Here is an 18,433-nt window from a genome sequence, read left to right as displayed (position 1 = left end):
AATAGGAGTGCAACTGGACAGGAGGAAGTTGGTCTCATTACCTTGGGGAATTTGGGCAACATTATTCTTCTGATCTCAGACTCCTTGGTGACTGATGTTTGTCACACTAGGAACACTAGTTCTCCAAATACCCAGAAATGCATAGTATCTAAAGGGCTATAAAGGCACAAGACAGCCTGACAAGGCTTTAACACAGCAGAGAAGCAATTAGGAAGAAGCTACTTTAAGGATGCCACCACAGCGGTATGTGAATCGAAAACAAAGAGCAACTGGCACAGTTTTTCATCCTTCATTTTCAAAGTGGACCAAAAATGTCACAATGTTGAGGTAAATAGAGTGGATGATGAAAGATGACTTGACTTGGATTTAAGAAAGGCAAAGTTGGCAGCCTTATTGCAGGGTAATTTGAACCAACCTTCCTTGCTTTAAAAACTATGGAGGGGACAACTAGGTGGCACAGTGGAGAGAGTAGACTGAATTGCCTTGCTGTGTGATTTTAGGCAAGTCTCTTAACCCCATTGACTTAAATAAATAAAAATTGAAAAAGAAAAACCTTGGATAGGAAGTTTTGTGCTAGCATAGCAAATTGATGTTAGAAAATTTTTCCTCTTGACTATAAATTATGCAATTACCCCAGACATGTAATTCATATTATGTTTCTTCACTTGGTGTATTCAAGAGATGATTAATAACCTGTTTCCTCAAAATTGCTGACTTCAATGACTAGGAATTTATATTTGTCCTACCTTGAGTAGCCCAGTAGCTCCTGAATGGTAAGGAGATGGAAAGCCATGACTTCTGGTGCATAATAAATATAAGTTTATTCAGTGTGCAGGTCTTTTAAACACACCCTCACTTTACTTGAGTTTGAATGCAATAATTTGGATTATTGGGTTTGAAATAGACATGGTTTGAAATGGTAGATTCTAGAGGAATTGTATTTGGGAGTTATATTCATAGAGATACTCATACTCCCATGAAAGCTGAAGAGGGAGTGTTGGATGGTATCAGATGCTGCAGAGAAGTGTTAGGAAAGATGAGAACTCAGAAGCAGTTTTTTTAAAAAATTTTTTTATTAAAGATATTATTTGAGAAGAAGCTTTTTAATGTGGTGCCTAAGAGACCATTAGTAATTTGGGAGAAAGCAGTTTTAGTTAGGAATGGGGGAGAGAAATTTAGGGCAACAAATGAATATAACCTGTTTTTCCTTTAGAATATCTAATGAACACCAATGTTTTTTACTTTTTCTGGCAAAAAAAGAAAATGTCAATTCTCTGACTTGAACCTTGCCTAGAATAGAAGTTATGGAATAGATATTAGTAAAAGGTTGGTATGTCTTGAACTCCAACTGAGATGATGGTGACTTAGGAAATCTATCCTGGTTAACTAAATGAAATACCTCTCTGCACATCATTATAAAAGCAATCTTTCCAGCCTTGTGTGAGTCTGGACTTCCTAATCTCAGTTGCAATATACTATCCATTGTCACTAACTCCTTCTGAGCTTACTGTCTAAGCCTATGGAGTCTTTTTTTTCCTCAAAATTTTCCAAGGCATTGGGGTTAAGTGACTTGCTCCAGGTCATACAGTTAAGTAAATAGTAAGTGACTGAGACTGGATTTGAACTCAAATTCTCCTGACTCCAGGACTGATGCTCTATCCACTATGCTACCTAGCCTATGGATTCTTGAAAGGTATACACAACTGGTTTTAAGTACCCCCTCTAACTGCCTCCTGAAGACATAATCAGTTTTCACTTATATTTGCTTTAAAGGTTGGATGTTTATTAAAATGTGTTTATATTGATTTGGCTGTAATTGAAGAAAACGTTAGTACAGATTAATAGTAATTGAGTTGGAGGTAGAATAGTTTAGTCAAATGTGGAGAGTTGCCACTCATCCTAGATGCTTAATGGTTTTTATTTTAATAAAATACTAAACTATAATGGTTAATATGACAAAATGAGATAACATGTAAAGTGACTTGCAAATCTTAAAGCCTTATGTATTTGTAGTACCTCCTCTGGGATTATACCTATATGGGCACTGGCACCTACAGGTTGGGTTTCCTAAGGGTAGACTAACTGCTCCTCTCTCTCTGCTCTTAGGAGTAATCCTGAAAGGACGATTTTAGTGTTTTAGCTTCCCGAGGCCCCACGAGTGTGCTCTGTGTGAGTAGTGAACAATCCATCATTTCTATCTTAGCTTTTAAAAAAGGGGTTTCCTGGGAAGACAAAAAGAATGGTTGCTTCAGAATATCTCTCTCATAAACTGGCCCATGCCACACTCCTCTTGCTCGTACCCTTTAAGGTCCCAAGAAAGACATGTTTTGAAGGACTCTTGTGGCATCCTTGTGAAATTCTCCTTAGGTGTATCTCCTCTTGGGCTCCCTTCCCCTCAAGATAACTAGGGTATAGCTAGCCTTGCTCCCGAAAACTGACTTCTCTCAGGGTCTTTCTCATCCTACTACAGCTACTTCCAGTATTCTGGTAGCCATGTCCACTGTTCACATTCAGCTCTTCCTCTTTCTGGACCTTTGGTTCTCCCAAACTCATGAGGCTGCTTGAACACGTGCATCTTAAAACTCTCAATGAATGAAGATCAGGAAAGAATAAGGACAAAGAGGCAGCTGCTATGGCTAGGTGGGAAGCCAGACAGGATTAACTCAAAGCTGTTAGGTTTTATTCAAAACCACAAAGAAAAAACCAGTGAGTAAGGGCAGGTCATTCCTACTGTCCATCTACTCAGTTCTGCCTCAGCAATCTTTGAGATAACAGTTGGCTCTGCAACCAATGAGAAGATCTCTCAATCATATGAGTGCCTATCTCATGCTATGAGTGCCTATTGTCTGTGGTCAGAACCCATTTCTTAGTTTCTACTTGCTGGCCTGATCAGAGAGACCAGGCCAAGAGACTGTGGGCATGTGGCAGTGACTGGCCTTGCCACTTGGTCCTCACAACCTCCTTGGAATGACATGCCCATCACCTCAATGAGAAGAATAATTTCTGTCTGAATCCTGGTTTGTTTATCACTTCATGTATGACCTTGAGTTTGTTACTTTACCTCCCTCTGATTCTATTTCTTCATCTGCCAGAGAAGGAATGAGGTGATTTGTTAACCTCATTGTCATTTTAATAATCTTGAAGATACTTTGTAGCATTCACTCTCTGTTATATGACTAATGTGATTTACATTAATCAGATAAATACTTGTCTTCAGTTTACTGGATTTTTTTCCTTCATATGGTTATGCTTTATTTCATAAGCTAGACAGTTAAGTTTGATGAGGATTGTGATGATCTTTTTTATTCTTACATAGCATGTAGAAGAGTTAACATATATTAAAAGCCTTTTTGGTGAGGTGGGGGAAAAAATAACTGCCTTTCTGTAAGTTGTTTTTTTTCTGTATAAATTAGGACATAGTTTAGGAAATGACTAATTACTCAATTTTCAAGTAGAGCTGTCATCACAGATTTGAGTATTCCCTCCAGCAGTTCAGATCCCTCATGTTGTTTTTGCCTGCCTGCACATTCTTTGGGCTTCTTGAAACTCCATGAAGTCTTTAGGGCAGATCTGGCTAAGCTTATGGAATAATCAAATGTTTAGGTTTTTATTCCAGTTCATATTTTCTTCTCTAATCCTCTCCCTCACCTATTGAGAAAACAAAAATACAATATTCATTATACATGTAAAGTCATGTAAAACAATTTCACATTATCCATGTTCAAAAAAAGAAGAGGAAAAAAATGCTTAAATTTGAACTTTTTAGAGCCAACAATTCTTTCTCTGGAAAGGTGGTGAATAACATTTTATATGACAAGGCCTTTGCAGTAGTGGTAAATCGTTGTTCATACCTTTTTCACATTTGATTATTTTTTACAATATTGCTGTTCCTGTATAGATTGTTCTAGGTTCTGCTCAATTCACTTTATATCAGTTCATATAGCTCATCTAAGGTTTTTCTGAAACCATTCCCTTCATCAATTCTTATAGCAAAATCATATCCTATTACATTAATATACCATTACTAGTTCAACCATTCTCCAATTGATGACCATTCCCTTTAGGTTCCATGAATAATTGAGTGTTAAGCTGTCCTTTATTCTAATACTTAGTTTTCTAATATGAGCAACTGAATCCAAAGAGGTTGATGATTTATCTAGAGTTACTTAGCCAGCTATTCATTCATCCAACATGAAAATTCAGTTCTTCTGATCTCTGAATTCTTTCCATGATGTCAATGAAATGGTTGCCTGTACTAAATAAATGAATTCTATTCTCGGTTGATTTTTCTGTTTCTTAAGGGGCCTAGTGAGGGAGAATTTAATCAAAGGTTATTTATAGTGACTCAGAAGCATGTGTTGATTTTTCAATTAAGAATCATTAATAATCCTTAATTGTGAAAATTCTTATTTTCATCTTAAAAAATTTCCTTTAGAAAAGTATTGTTAGGAGATTAATCTTATTTTTTTCTTTTTCCAATAAAAACCAACAGCTAATGGGTCTGAGAATATCTAAAATTACATTTGAATAAGCTTCCTTCCACCCCCATCCGAAATAGGACTCTTCTCAGTTTTGACATTTCTGTGTCTCTTTATATTTATAGTAGTGATCTCTTTGGAATTTGCCCCTTGGTTTCATTTGCTCTTGTCTGTCACTTCATCAAATCCTATCTTAACTTCAATTTTTTGTACATTTGGAGGAGTTATTAAAGGATAATGAGAAATATTTATATATTAAATGTTTTGCTTGAAATTTTATTTTACTAAAATATCCATATAGATCTTACTGATCATTAGTGCAATCCTTAGTAATCTTATTAATGCCATATTTAAATATCACAAATAATTATTTTTAAATACATTAGAACTTAATTCTTTGTATAGCTCCTCTATATGAGATACTATGCTAAGGATAACATAAATGATTAAGAAATAGCCCCTCTCTTCAAGGGAACTTGCAGCTTAATTTAGGGGGAGAGACAATTAGATAAATGTAAAAACAAATGTCCCAAGATAAAGGATATTGGAGGTTGATTTGGATGGTAGCTGTGAAGCATGGGTCGAAACTTTGAGAGGCTGGAGAGAACGGTGTAGACTTTGTCATGAAAAAGGAAGGTAGGAGTGGCTAGGTGGTATAGTGGATAAAGCACCAGTCTTGGAGTCAGGAATACCTGGGTTCAAATCCGGTCTCAGACACTTAATTACCTAGCTGTGTGGCCTTGGGCAAGCCACTTAACTCCATTTGCCTTGCAAAAAAAAACTATTAAAAAAAAAGGAAGGTAGGGGTCCTGTTCAAAAAATAGGAGGAAGAAGGATGCCTTCAATGTAGACTGGGAATTGTCCCAAAGGTAAAGCCCTGTTATCCTGGAAGTTACCTAGTCTCTTAACTGGAGGATAGCTTGATTTGCTTTAGGAGCTCTCTACCCTAAGGAAAATATCAAATAGGAAAAGCTATTACCAGGACCCCAATCAAAATAAATTGTTTCACTTTGTGATTTTAACATTCTAAGAAATATGTTTTATTCCCAGCTGATAAGTGTGGGTTATTAGGAAAAGTTTTCAATTGTGTCCAACCCTACTATTACTTGAAAATTGTAGTCCTCCTCCTCTGGAACTCAGCAGATGATCTTTGACCAAAAAGTTAGTCACCCAGCCAACTGACAACAGCAGCCAATGTTTATGCCAGACCCAGTTAAGTCCTTTTCAGATATTGTCTCATCCACCCCTTGGAGGTGGATGCTATTATTCCATTTCATGGTTGGGGAAATCACTTACCCAGGGTTATACAGCTAATAAGTGTCTGAGGCCAGATTCAAACTCTGATCTTCCAGACTCCAGGTGTAACACTAGATAATGGACCCCTAGCTGTTCAAAGACATTGTGAATTGAGCTAGTGTGGTACATGGGCAGCAAACATGCCAGGCTCATTTCCAAAGCCTTTGCAGCTTGGTGGCACCTCAGGCATAGCCTCTGAGCACTCTGAAGTCATCTGGCATTATTGATAAAGCATTGCAATAAGACTTTAGGTGACCCTAACCCAAAATGCCTCTGACTCTAACCACCCCCACCCCACCCACTTAATATCTCTTCTCAGCTTATAAGCGCTTAAGAACTTCTCTCACTCTGTTTGGTGCTCCCATCTACTTTTTTCATGACCTCAGAATTGTTAAAAAAAAATTGTTATAATATGGATGAGAGATTGTTAGTTACATTTCCAGTTAGACCTTAAAATATAATAAATTATTCTGAAATTTAACAATCTCAGATAGCCTGATAAATTATTCCCATATTTAAAAAGTAAAACAATTTTATAGTAACAGTAATTGTCCCAACTGGAAAATACCTTTCTTGTCACTTTATATAAATGCTAGTTGAACTGAATTAAAATGCTCTATAGAACATTGACTATTGATTATTGAAGAGTCACGCAATTGTTGGTAAATGGTGGGAACCAGAAATCATAATGGATTGTTTATTTCCAGGTATTGCTGTAATGGCCATCTCATTTTTTCACAGACCTGCCATTCTGTACATTCTATATTGCAAAATGTTGCTTCAGATTCGGAGCTAGTGATTCAAATTCAAGAGAAAAACACTTGAAAATTTTTGGAAATTTTTTGAAAACTAGTGAAGACCTACCAAAAAAAGGGGGGAACTAGGCAGTATATTTATAGCTTAGTTCAAAAGGTCTCACTTATCCAGAAGTCAGATTCTTGCTAATTTGAGGCAGCCCCTCTCCCCCTTCCACCATTCTTAGTTCTCTTTAATAGGCATGTGCAGTGAAAGGAGATCAGTTGGTTGTGTTGCTGCCTTGTTGGGACCCAGGGAATGGGTGAGATCCTTGGGTAGGACAGTTGCCTTCACTTTGATCCCTGTTACATAGTTAGCAAGTGACTTCTAGTTGCCTCCCAAGGAATCTTGTGATGACCTGCTGGGGTTTGGAAGGAAAAGAAAATGTGAACAGCCACAGAAAAGGAAATTACTTTTGCCTTTGCCCTCTCTTTCCTGGGGCTGCTGTTTGTCCTTCTGACTTCTAGGAGGTGATGCAAGTGAATTGAATCAAAGTGAAGGGATGTGAAAAGTCACCAATCTTACTTCCCCTTGGAGCCATCTGGATCCATGGTCAGCTTTGGATCAGGACCATTGGAGATGGCCAGAAGTATGGGGGTGGGGAGTGGGGGTGTGAATGCAGCAAAGGAGTCCCCTTACTACTCAGTTTTAGTAATTTTTGGTCAGCAGTGCCACCTTTCTAACCTTTTAAAGAATTCATTCCACTGTAAGAATGGGCATCTCTTTCTGAAGATCATTTTTTAAATAAGACTTCGTGGAAATGTGGGAGTCTTGATAAGCTGGATTCATTTCCTCTGTCGGTTCCTAGGCTCATTTCCTGTTCCTTTTGCTGGAAGGGAGATCTTGAGACATCAAGGTAGGACTTTCTCACCAGAGGCAGGAGTCTTTCACCCAAATTTTAAATGCTTCTTCAGTGTCTAGTATGCTAAATGTGGTGGAAGATAGAAAAATATGGTAATAATTACTGAAAGGAGAGCCTTACAAAGCACTTTTTCTGACCTTTTCTTCCTTGATCCTCACAACCCTGGCTGTTAACTGTTTTACAGCTGAGGAAATTGAGCCTCAGGAAGAGTGACCACAAGTTAGTATTTGAGGTGGGCAATGAATGCATGTCTTTGTGATACCTGCAGTTCTTTGCTTCCATGGAGACTGCAGTCTTAGAGGAAACAGGGAACGACACTAGAACTGTGTGTCTGACTGCAAAAGGGTATGACGATGATAGTGAACACCCTAGAAGTTCAAAGGGATAAGATGAGTGGGTTGTTAGGTTAGGGGAAGAAGAAGAGTGGCTCCAGCAAGACCCCCTCCTTATTGCAGCCCTGCATCTCCAGCTGGGACCACAAAGTCAACATGTCTAAAGCTAAGGCTGGGATCTCCTCCAAACCTGCTGCTCCTCTGTGGATGTGGCACACATCTCTGCATAGGTACATACAGTTTTATATCATCCGACACACATTTGCACAAATGGGATATGTAGGGGTGCAAGTATCTTGAGTTATGGGATTGTGGGTGTACAGACGGGTCTCTCCTTAGTATTTCTGCAATGAATTGATCACATTTATGAAGCTCCTCTGGACAAGGATATTGTGCTTGGTGAGGGAGATAACAAGATCAGATGCCCTCATCTAAGTAGAAACCAAACACAAGGTTGATGTCAGCTAATTGAGGGGAGGCACAGGGGCCAAGGAGCAGGAAGTGGATGAGGGTGTAGGAAATGGGGTGATCAGTGTGTCTGAAAAGTAGATTAGAAATTGTAAAGAGCTTGAAGTTCCAAACACATCTATGTGTGATATTGGAGGAGTTAGTAGAATGAATGGAGCAGGGAAGTGATAGGGTCAGACCTATGCTAAGGTGGGCTGGAGAGGAGAGGTGTGTGATTTTAGTGAGTTTGTGTGTATGTGTAGTAATGGAGAGAGGGAGAGGGAGAAGGAGAGAGAGAGAGAGAGAGAGAGAGAGAGAGAGAGAGAGAGAGAGAGGAGCTGTTTAGGATTAGGGATAGGATTCACTTGGCAACTAATGGGATGTGGAGGTGGAGGGAGAGCCAGGGAAGAGTCAGAACAGACCCCTAAAGATGCAACTCAGAATGACTAGAAGGAGGTGTTCTTGGCAGAAATAGGGAGGTGAGAAAAGGAAATATGTTCTGTTTTTGACTTGATGCCTTCTCTCTATGTAATTTTTCAAAAAACTTATACAACTAATGAAAATGAACTCAAACAATAAACCAAAACAGCAGTTTGAGAAATAGATGACTCAAGTTGAATCCCTGCCTTGCCTGACATTTTTGAGTTTTTCAGATGCTGTTCATGAATGAGAGATAGCACTGATGCCACTTTTAGCTGGTGAGGATTTCAGTTGGTGGCTGTTTGATATGCAAAGAGAAGTCAGGCTTGATAAATTCAGCTGGGAGTTATTTGGGTAAAAGTGGTGCGCTTGGACTCATGGAAGGTGCTAAAGTCACTGAGAATGGGTAGAGAAGAGGGAAACTGAAAAGAACTGGTCAAACAAGTAGGAGAACAAGAAGTAATAATTGCTAATGAGACCTAGCATTTTATAAACACTGCTTTACTTTCACTTCACAAGTACCTGGGAGGTAGGTGAGGAAATTGAGATAGGCAGGAAGTATCCGAAGTCAGATTTGGAACTTGGATCTCACCCATTCTATCCATTGTACCACTTATCTTCCTAACCAAAAGATAGTAGTGTCACAAAATCCAGAGAGGTCCAGAAGAATAAGGATTTGATTATTGGCTATCATTTGGCACCTTTGACAACTAGTTTTATTTTATTATATGGCACTTATTTCTCCTATTGGCATTTAAATTTTCTGTCATTTATCACTGTTCTTTAAATGTGGATTGTAAAATCTTTCGGGTCACTGACCCGATTTATACATACTCATATACACATACATTCATGTGTGTGCATATAATTTTCAGTTAGTAGTCCACTTAAATATTTGTTGATTTATTGATTAGAAGAAAACCTAGAGTTCAAAACCAAAGATATGGTCATCTTACTTGGGGTATACTTACTCCCAGATCACTAATAGTGGGATTTCTCTCTTTTTTAATATTTTATTATTTTTTTATTTTTCCAGTTAATGAAAATTCAGCATTCATCCTCATACAGTTTTATAAGCCACGTAGCTGTCCCCTCATCGGGCAGACAGTCTAGTGAAAATTTTACATGAACATTTGTATTTACATGTTTACATATTAGTTATTTTATGTATGAGGAATTAGGACTAAAAGGAAAGAAAGAAAACCATGGGAGAGGAAGGAAAAGCATAAGAGAAATTTTTAAAAAGTGACATAGTTATTCATTCAGATTCTGTAGAGTTTTTTGTTTTGTTTTGTTTTTGACTGGATATAGATAGCATTAACAGTCCCCTAGTGTTGCCCTAGCTTTCTGAACTACTGAGTTGCTGCACCCATCAAGGTTGATCAATTTACAGTGTTGTTAATGTGTATAATGTTCTCTTGGTTCTTCTCCCTTCAGTCAGTGTTAGTTCCTGTAATTCTTTCCATGCTTCCTTGGAATACAACCATTTGTGGTTTCTCATAGAACAATAGTTCTCCACACCTTTAACCTGTGTTGTGTACATCTCTCTGCTTCAAATGTGGTTCTTGTAAACAATATATTGTAGGATCATGGTTTTAATCCATTCTGCTATCTGCTTCCCTTTTATGGAAGAGTTCATCCCATTCACATGTTATCTTTCCCCATTTGTACTTTTCCCCCTTCATTTCCTCTTGTTCCTCTTCATCAATGTTTTGCTCCCTTTACTCTAACTTTTCTTTTAAATTTTCACTTTGCTTACTTTCATTTATTTCTTCGCCTTCCCTTTTATCAGTCCCTTCTTCCCTTTTCTTTCCTTCCCCCCCACCCCCTACTTCCCTGGAGGATAGAATAGATTTTTAAACCCACTTGGGAATGTATGTTATTCCCTCTCTGGACCAAATCTGTTGAGTAGGATTTATTCAGTGTTCACACTCTCCCTTCTTTCCTACTATTATTATAGGTTTTTATGCCTCTTCACCTGGTGATGTTTATCCACTAATGCCAACCTTCTTCTAGTACTGCCCTTTTTATGTCTTTATTGTTTTGTCAAAATATACTCCTTTTATCTGACCTGATTTAAAAAAGTACATTCAATCAAAAGTTGATTGATTGCTAAATTCAAAGTACTGTCCATCAGAGTATAATCAAAGATTGATTGATTAATAAATAAACTCAAAATACTCTCAAAGTACAGTCAATCAAAGGTTGAATGACTGGTTGATAAGCAACATTGCTTCATAGTATCTAAGTACCCTCCCCTCTTCTGTCTCATTAGAAATAAATTTCTCAAAAAAAAAAAGATTTCTCAAGAGTAATGAATCACATCAAATTATAATCATTTTATATACCTTCTCCTCCTTTTCAAGTACCCTTCATGTATACAAATCCTCATGAGTCAAAACATATTTCCTCTAGTTTTAGCCAAAGCTTCAAGCAAAGCATATCTCTTTGTGATGCTTTCATGTCCACTCCCTCTAAGTACACTCCCTCCATCTCTTAGTTATTCCAACCATAGCCTGACAGCCACTGTCCCTTTAGCACCCTAACCATGATACTTAAAACTCTCTTTCACTAAAGTTTGGATTATGAGAAAAATAACTTCCTAATTTCTTTATGTCCAACCCTTCTAAGTACAATTCCACCCTCTGTAGATATTGTACTATACACCTTCTAAGTATCTAGTTAAAAATAAATTCACTTCTGATTTAATTATGTTTAGAGCCTCTAATTACTCTTTAAGTACTGGGATACCCTGAAGGTCTCCCTTAAGAACTTTAGCATTGATTGTAAGTCATGGAAGATCCTGATACAGGATTACCCAGCACAGGGTGCCCTCATCAGAGAATTTGTTGAGCCTATGAGCAAGGCAGAATTAAAGTAACTCAAAGGAACTGTAGGATATCTAATTTTAGAGTAAACACCCCAGCTTTTCACCTGGACTACTTGTGCATGACCTGTGGTAGAGCATCCTGAGCTCATATTGGTCTGTTCAGCCACATTCAGATGCACCATAATTTGTCTCAAACCATATGAAGTCATTTTGGTCATCTTCAATAAAAGGATAAGAACCAACTATACCCATATCCTCTAAATACAATCTCTTCAACTGTTTTCAATCCTTTAAGTATTCTAAAGAAATGCATTTCTTAGGAATTACAAGTGTTATCTTCCCTTGTAGAATTGTATACAATGTAATGTTCTTATAGGTTTTTTAACATTTGTTTAGCATTTGTTTTTTTTCCCCCTTTCTGTTTCTTTTTTTATGCATCTCTTGAGTTTTGCATATGAGAATTAAATTCTTCAGTTCTTGTCTTTCTATCAGGAAATTTTGGAAATCCTCCATTTCATTAAATATATTTTCCCCAAATATGCTGAATTTTGTAGGATAGTAAATTATTGGTTGTAATCCAAGGCCCTTTGCCCTCCAAAATATTGTATTCCAGGCCCTCTGATTCTTTAATATTGAAGCTGATAAGTCTTGTCTAATTCTGATTGTGCTTCCTTTGTATTTAAATTGTTTGTTTCTGGCTTCTTGCAATATTTCTCCTTTGAGGATTCTGGAATTTGGCTATGATAGTCTTGGAGTTTTTCACTGAGGTCTCTTTTCAGAAGGTGTTATATATGTATTCTTTCAAGGTTATTTTGTCTTCTTGGTCTACTATATTTGGACAGTTTAACCTCTGAATTTCCTGAAAGATCTTTTCTAGGTTCATTTTTTGATCTAGGCTTTCTGGTAGATCAAGAACTCATAAATTATCTCTCCTGGATCTGTTTTCCAGGTCATTTATATTTCCTAAAAGGTACTTTATGTTTCCTTAATTTTTTTTCAATTTTTTGACTTTGATGGAATCTTGATGTCTCATAGATTCATTAGTTTTTATTTGTCCAATTCTAATTTTTAGGATTTTATTATTTTCAGTTAGCTTTTGTGTTTCCTTTTCCAGTTGGTTAATTTTACTTTTAGCTGGGTTGCAATCCTTTTTTAGTTGGTTGATTTGAGTTTTAGATGATTGCATTCCTTTTCCAGTTAGTTGGGTTTTTTTAATTAAAGGGTTACATTCTTTTTATAGTAGGTTATTTTTACTTTAAAAGGAGTTAATTTCTTTAGTCAATTTTCCATAATTGGTTGGTTCTTATTTCTTTTTTTTTATTTTTCTTCATCCTCTCTTCTTTGTTTTTTAAATTCTTTTTAAGCTCTTCTATGAGGTTTTGTATTTGAGTTCAATTTATAGACTCCTTCGAGACTTCTCATGTAGGTAATTTGTCACTGCTTTCTTCTTCTGAGGTGGCATTTTTAACATCCCTATCTGCATAGTAACTTTCTATTATTAGCAATTTTAGTTTTTTGCTCATTTTGATTGTTTGAATTCTGCTCCTGGGGTCTAGGGAGTAGAGTCCTGAGCTTTTTGTTCTGGGGCTGGGGATCAGAGATCCCAGGCCTACTGCTAACCAAGATGTTGCCTGTGCAGCCCAGAGGTTGCCTACCCAGAGGTTTGTTCCCAATCCAGTCCTGTCTTTGCCCCAGTGTTCCCATGATTTGCTGGTTTACTATCTAACTGCTGGGACCTGCACTGTGGCTAAAGGCCTTCTTCTGGTTTTCCTACTCTCCCACCTAGCTGGGCTCTATTTCCCCGTTTCTGCCTTCACTGAAGATCTTCCATGATGTCTATAGTTAAAAACTTGTTTCTAGCTTGTCTTTTTTTGGTGGAATCTGTAGCTTTACTGTCTGTGTAATGACTTCATTTAACATTGTATAGAGAAAAAAGTAATAGTGGGATTTCACTATTTTGAACAGTATTTCCCTCCGTGTGATTTCATGGTGATAAGTCTTTCACCAGTAAAGTAAAACTAACTTGTCTCAGGATGATCTAATTGTGACTTTGGCACTAAATAAATATTTATTGACTGGTCCCCAAGATGTCAAATTTTAAGTAATCAAACGTTTTCTCTTGATCTAAATGCAGTATCATTTGTACTTTCCTTTTCTGTCTTGTGTCATTTTTTTTTCAAGATTGATAAATCAACAGTGATTATTAGCCATAGATGGGAGCATGCTTTTAGCTTTGCAATTGGATTCCTATATAAATATAGTAATGCATATTTTTAAATGAGTTTTCTATATGTTTCAAATTTTCTTTTTTCTCTCATTTCATTTATTGAATTGTTTTTACCCTACAGATGTTTATAGGTAATATTTTTATTCTAACATGAAGTCAATTAAATCTAGGAGCTAGAATCAGAAGATATAATAAGAGTGTGAGAGTCAAGTTGGGAATAACAAGTGTGACTTTTTGGTCTTGAGTCAAAGACACTGTACAGATATCCTGGAGCTGCTCAAATAATTTGTCTGACTTTTGACAAGTCATTAATCTTTTCTGAATATAGTTCCTCTTCTGTAAAATGAGGCAGTTAGATCCAGTGACTTCCAAAGTTTCTGTTAGTCCTAAATGTATCCAGGAATGAAACTTTTGCCTCAAAATCTTCCCGCTTCTCCTGAATGGTATTGATTTTTCTATTAATCAACTAGGCTACCCAAATACATTTAAACTAAGCTTAATAAAGTTGCTATCTGGGGTGGCTAGGTGGCGTAGTGGATAAAGTAGTGGATAAAGCACCGGCCTTGGAGTCAGGAGTACCTGGGTTCAAATCCACTTTCAGACACTTAATAATTACCTAGCTGTGTGGCCTTGGGCAAGCCACTTAACTCCATTTGCCTTGCAAAAATCTAAAAAAACCCCAACAAAATAAAGTTGCTATCTGTTGTATGCTGAATGGAATAATGTGTGTGTGACAGCATTTGAACAAAAAAAGTTAACTCAAATGCAAAGTGATACTTTTTCATTTTTGTTATTGTTCCATCATTTCAGTCATGTTTGACTTTTTGTGACCCCTTTTTAGAGTTTTCTTGACAAAGATACAGGAGTGGTTTATCATTTCCTCTTCCTAACCATTTCACAAATAAGGAAACTTGAGGCAAATAGAGTTAAGTAACTTTCCCAAAATCAAATAGCTATTATGTCTCCCTTTAGAACTGTGAGCAGTAGTATCTCTTCAAATTGTCATCATTTGACAAAACTAAGTATCTTTTTTTTTAAGCTTACCAGTATAAATAGACTTAAAATAATTTTTCTATGAAGACAGTTTAGGTAATTCTCATTTCTGGGGAATTTTATTAGATAGAACTACTTAGAATGAAAGGTCAGACAGATGCCCCTGAAAATGTTAGCACAAAAACTCAACTCATTTAGTAAACATTGATTGAGTACCTCCAGGATATCAGTGCCAAATAAATCTGAGATTTCACTAAGTTGAGTCTTCTCTCCAGTGAGATAGTTTGCAGCTTACCATGTGTAACTCTGGTCTGAACTCTTTCTTAAACTGGCCATCAGCCATTTTCACGTTCTCTTGGCATAATGTAAATACAGTTGAGTGTATTGGTCCAGCAGCCGTCTTTTCTAACCATATATTTAATGATACCTTTTCTACTATTTCTCCCATAAAAATGAATTCCTCCTCTATTAGATATGTGGTTTTTTCAATGCTCACTGCAAGTGTCTCCTTTGCTTATTGGTCTTCCAATATAGGTCTTAAGGGACCATAGTGTATTCCATACCAACTCCATACAGTTCACCAGAAGAATACTAACCCTTTGTTTTGGGATCATTCAAAAACTACACTTTTACACTTTTGCTTGCTTCCATTTCAGATCTGGGCCCTACTCCTTGGTGTAGTGTTAGTCCCAGAGAGAGATAGATATATTAGTGAATGAGCTTCATGAGTTGTCCATCCAACTATATATACATCATGGTCTGGACAGTGGGTACCCTTTATCTGCTTGGTAAGGTCAGCCTCTCCTGAATGCTTAAAGATCTCCCTTTGGAGTTATAGGCCTTGGTATGTTATGGGACTTGGTGGATCACTGGAGAATCTTTCCATCTGTGACAAATGCTTCTTTGAATTGAAGTCTAGTCTAGACCTCTTCCTTGACTGATGAAGTGGCCAGTTTTCAAAAAAAAAATGTTAACTCAAATGCATAGTGCTACTTTTTGTCATTCCATCATTTCAGTCATGTTTATTTATGATCAGAGGGTTACAACTGTTTCTCTAGTTACATCTCTCAAGGTCTCATATATGATGCCTTTATATCATCTGCAACTAGTGCCTAAACTTCTTTAGTCTTAGGGGTTTTGAGGAGAGAGTTGCAAATACTTATCACTGAAACACAGATATCCCATGAAATGATATTGGTGCACCTTTGACTGCGTATTAAAGCCAATCCTGCCAACTCCTCTGGGCCATCCTTCTACTTAGCTGCAGTTTCCTTTTGTCCTCTATTTTATGATTTTCAAGACTGATGTGATTCCTTTTCCCCAATCTGATTAATTCTCTCTGGCACTGCAGAAAAGAATAGCCCATGCCAGGTGTCTGTCTGTGCTCAACCCAAGACTTTGCCTTCATGTGGCTAGTTGTGTCCCTCTTTGTCCTCATTGGATTGATCCTCCAAAGCAGATATCCAGCATGGGAGAGTTCTCAGAACTCCTGTCCCTCGGAAGAGACTTCTGGAGCCTTCCAGAGTTCTGCCCAATGCATGGGTAACTTCTTTGACCCTTAAAACAACCTTGGGAGATAGAGGCAGGTCTTATCTCTACTTTACAGGTGAGGAAACTGATTCCCAGAGAAAGGGGGACTTGATGGAGGAAGGGTTCCAACTAGGGGCTTCTGGACTCCAAATCCTTATCGACTAGACCACCTGAGTCACTGCCAGAGAGGATAATCTAGCTGTGGAACCCTGGGCAAGTTGTGCCTTATCTAGGGATCATATTAATGTTTCTCAGTTTTGGAAAGATCCAGCTTAAGCTAGATAAGTGTTTTACTAAATCATTTGAATTATATTTCAATTTTCTGTAGTAACTCTTTTCTCTTGAAAATTTCTTCACAGCTCCTCAGCTCCCATGAGTTTGACACTGTCCAGGTAGGGGCTTTCTCATCTCTTGGGGTCTTGAGTCTTGAATCACCAATGGTTGGTTGGAAAATTTCCCTGGTGGATGTGCTTCTTGTCTCTGGTCCCAAATCTATGTGTCCTTTGGATTTCCCTTTTTCTCATCCTGCCATGGGGCCAGACTGGATTATTTTATTCTCTTTGCCCCCCCCAAGTGGCCAAGTCCTAAAACAGCTTTCTCATTGCCTGGTATCTACATAGTAAGCATCTCATAAATGATTGCTGGCTGACTGACTGGTCCATCTTTCTCTTGCTACTGTCCTTATTTCATGTACTTGCTAAATTAATGTTCCTGAAAAAGAACTGATTACATCTTTCTTCTCTTCCCTTAGCCAGCTTTCATGGCTTCCTAGCTTCTTTGTGATCTGGATCCTCCCTTGTACTCTGCTTCTGGTCACTCTGGCCTCAGAGCTTGGGCTGTTTATTGTGCCTCCCTGGCAGCTCACCATCTTGTCTTGGCACCAGGAGTCCCTCAGAGCTGGAGTCCCCCATACAGGAGCCAGGCTCAGAGACCTCCCCCTCCCCATGTACCCCCACCCCCCAACTGCCCCTTCTTTGGTCCACCCCTCCAGAAAAAGAGAAACTCCTGGAGGGCAGGAAAATTTTCATTTGTCTTTGCATAAAGTGCCTTGCATGTAGTCCATGCTTAATAAATGTTGGATCCAGGCATTGTGTCAAAGGCTAAGAACAGCATAAAAATGAAAATGTCAACCTATTTTTCCTCAGATTTCCTTGAAATCTGGTCTTATTGATAATTCCTAATGAAACAAATGAATAAAATACTTTTCACAGGAAGAATATGTACAAGAATAAAATAGTTAAAATTACCCTCTGAAAGTGCCATAGAATTGCATTCCTGGCAACCACTGAAATATAATGCCCACCTCAATGCCCAAGTGAAGAAGAACACCTGAACAAGAGACCCCAAGGCTAAGAGGGTATATGGACTCTCTCTGTGACCCCCTTTGGAAGGGCTCCATCCAACCATCTTATAATTGAACGTTTTTCATATAGGAACCTTGATTAGTTGATGAATTCAAACTTATTGAGTAGTTAGATATGGACATTGTACTTACTGATTAGTCACATAAAGTTGTATCATTAGACTCAACATTAAAGCAGTTTTTTCCCTATGTAACATAAACTTTTGTAACCTCTTAAAATATTAATCAGATTGCACAAAGAATTGAAAAAAAGTTATTTCTCAAGATTAACAATTTAATGTCTTTATATTAGTGATAAGCAAGTTGCCATCAGAATAAATTATGTTTTAGTTCAAATAAACAAGTAATTTGGCAGTGATCCAGCCCATGTTCAGTCAGGAGTTCTGTCATTTTCCTTCTCTACACTCTTCTGACAAAATAGACTTTGTTATATAATGATGTGATAGGCTTTGTCTGTGGACCATGGGTTCAAGATAGCAATAGTCTTAAATTGTGTTCATCTTGTACTAGCTATGATCAGGGAGTTCATTTTTGGGTTAGGAAATGTCAAGCTGAATTTTCTTTATTGTTGGCCTCTTGCGTGTGTGATGGTTCCTTTGACTAGTTCTGGAAGTGGGGTCACAGTTTACATATGTTTACAAACTGCTATGTGTGATCTGGATTTCATTCCCTTTTTTATTTGACCTGTGTAAACAATGAACTGTTCTCCAGGGACACCAGTTCAGTTATCCTAATTAAAGATGTGATGATGAGGTCCATAAGAAAAAGGAATCTTGAAGGAGGAAAGCACAGATATGGGGAGACTCTGGGCAAGTACAGAATCACCCAATTTCAAACTTGGAACAGATCTCACCCCACCA

The 18,433-nt window shown here is 37.6% G+C and overlaps 1 protein-coding gene across 5 annotated transcripts in view; it reads left to right on the top strand.

The window, feature by feature from the left end:
- DNAJB4 (DnaJ heat shock protein family (Hsp40) member B4) overlaps positions 1-18,433 on the top strand; it is a 40,409-nt gene that overhangs the window by 7,131 nt on the left and 14,845 nt on the right. The window contains exon 1 of one of the 5 annotated variants that reach the window (XM_074221115.1): positions 2,152-2,169. The exons of the other annotated variants lie outside the window; for them this stretch is intronic. The gene's annotated coding sequence lies outside the window, so the exon portion shown is untranslated. Of the gene's footprint in view, positions 1-2,151; positions 2,170-18,433 lie in introns of those variants that run through there. 5 annotated transcript variants of the gene reach the window in all.

The sequence above is a fragment of the Macrotis lagotis genome, chromosome 2 (assembly GCF_037893015.1).
Source record: "Macrotis lagotis isolate mMagLag1 chromosome 2, bilby.v1.9.chrom.fasta, whole genome shotgun sequence".
NCBI classification, from domain to species: Eukaryota; Metazoa; Chordata; class Mammalia; order Peramelemorphia; family Peramelidae; genus Macrotis; species Macrotis lagotis.
The sequence above is the reverse complement of the archived record's forward strand: the minus strand, read 5'-3'. Positions and strand labels throughout refer to the sequence as shown.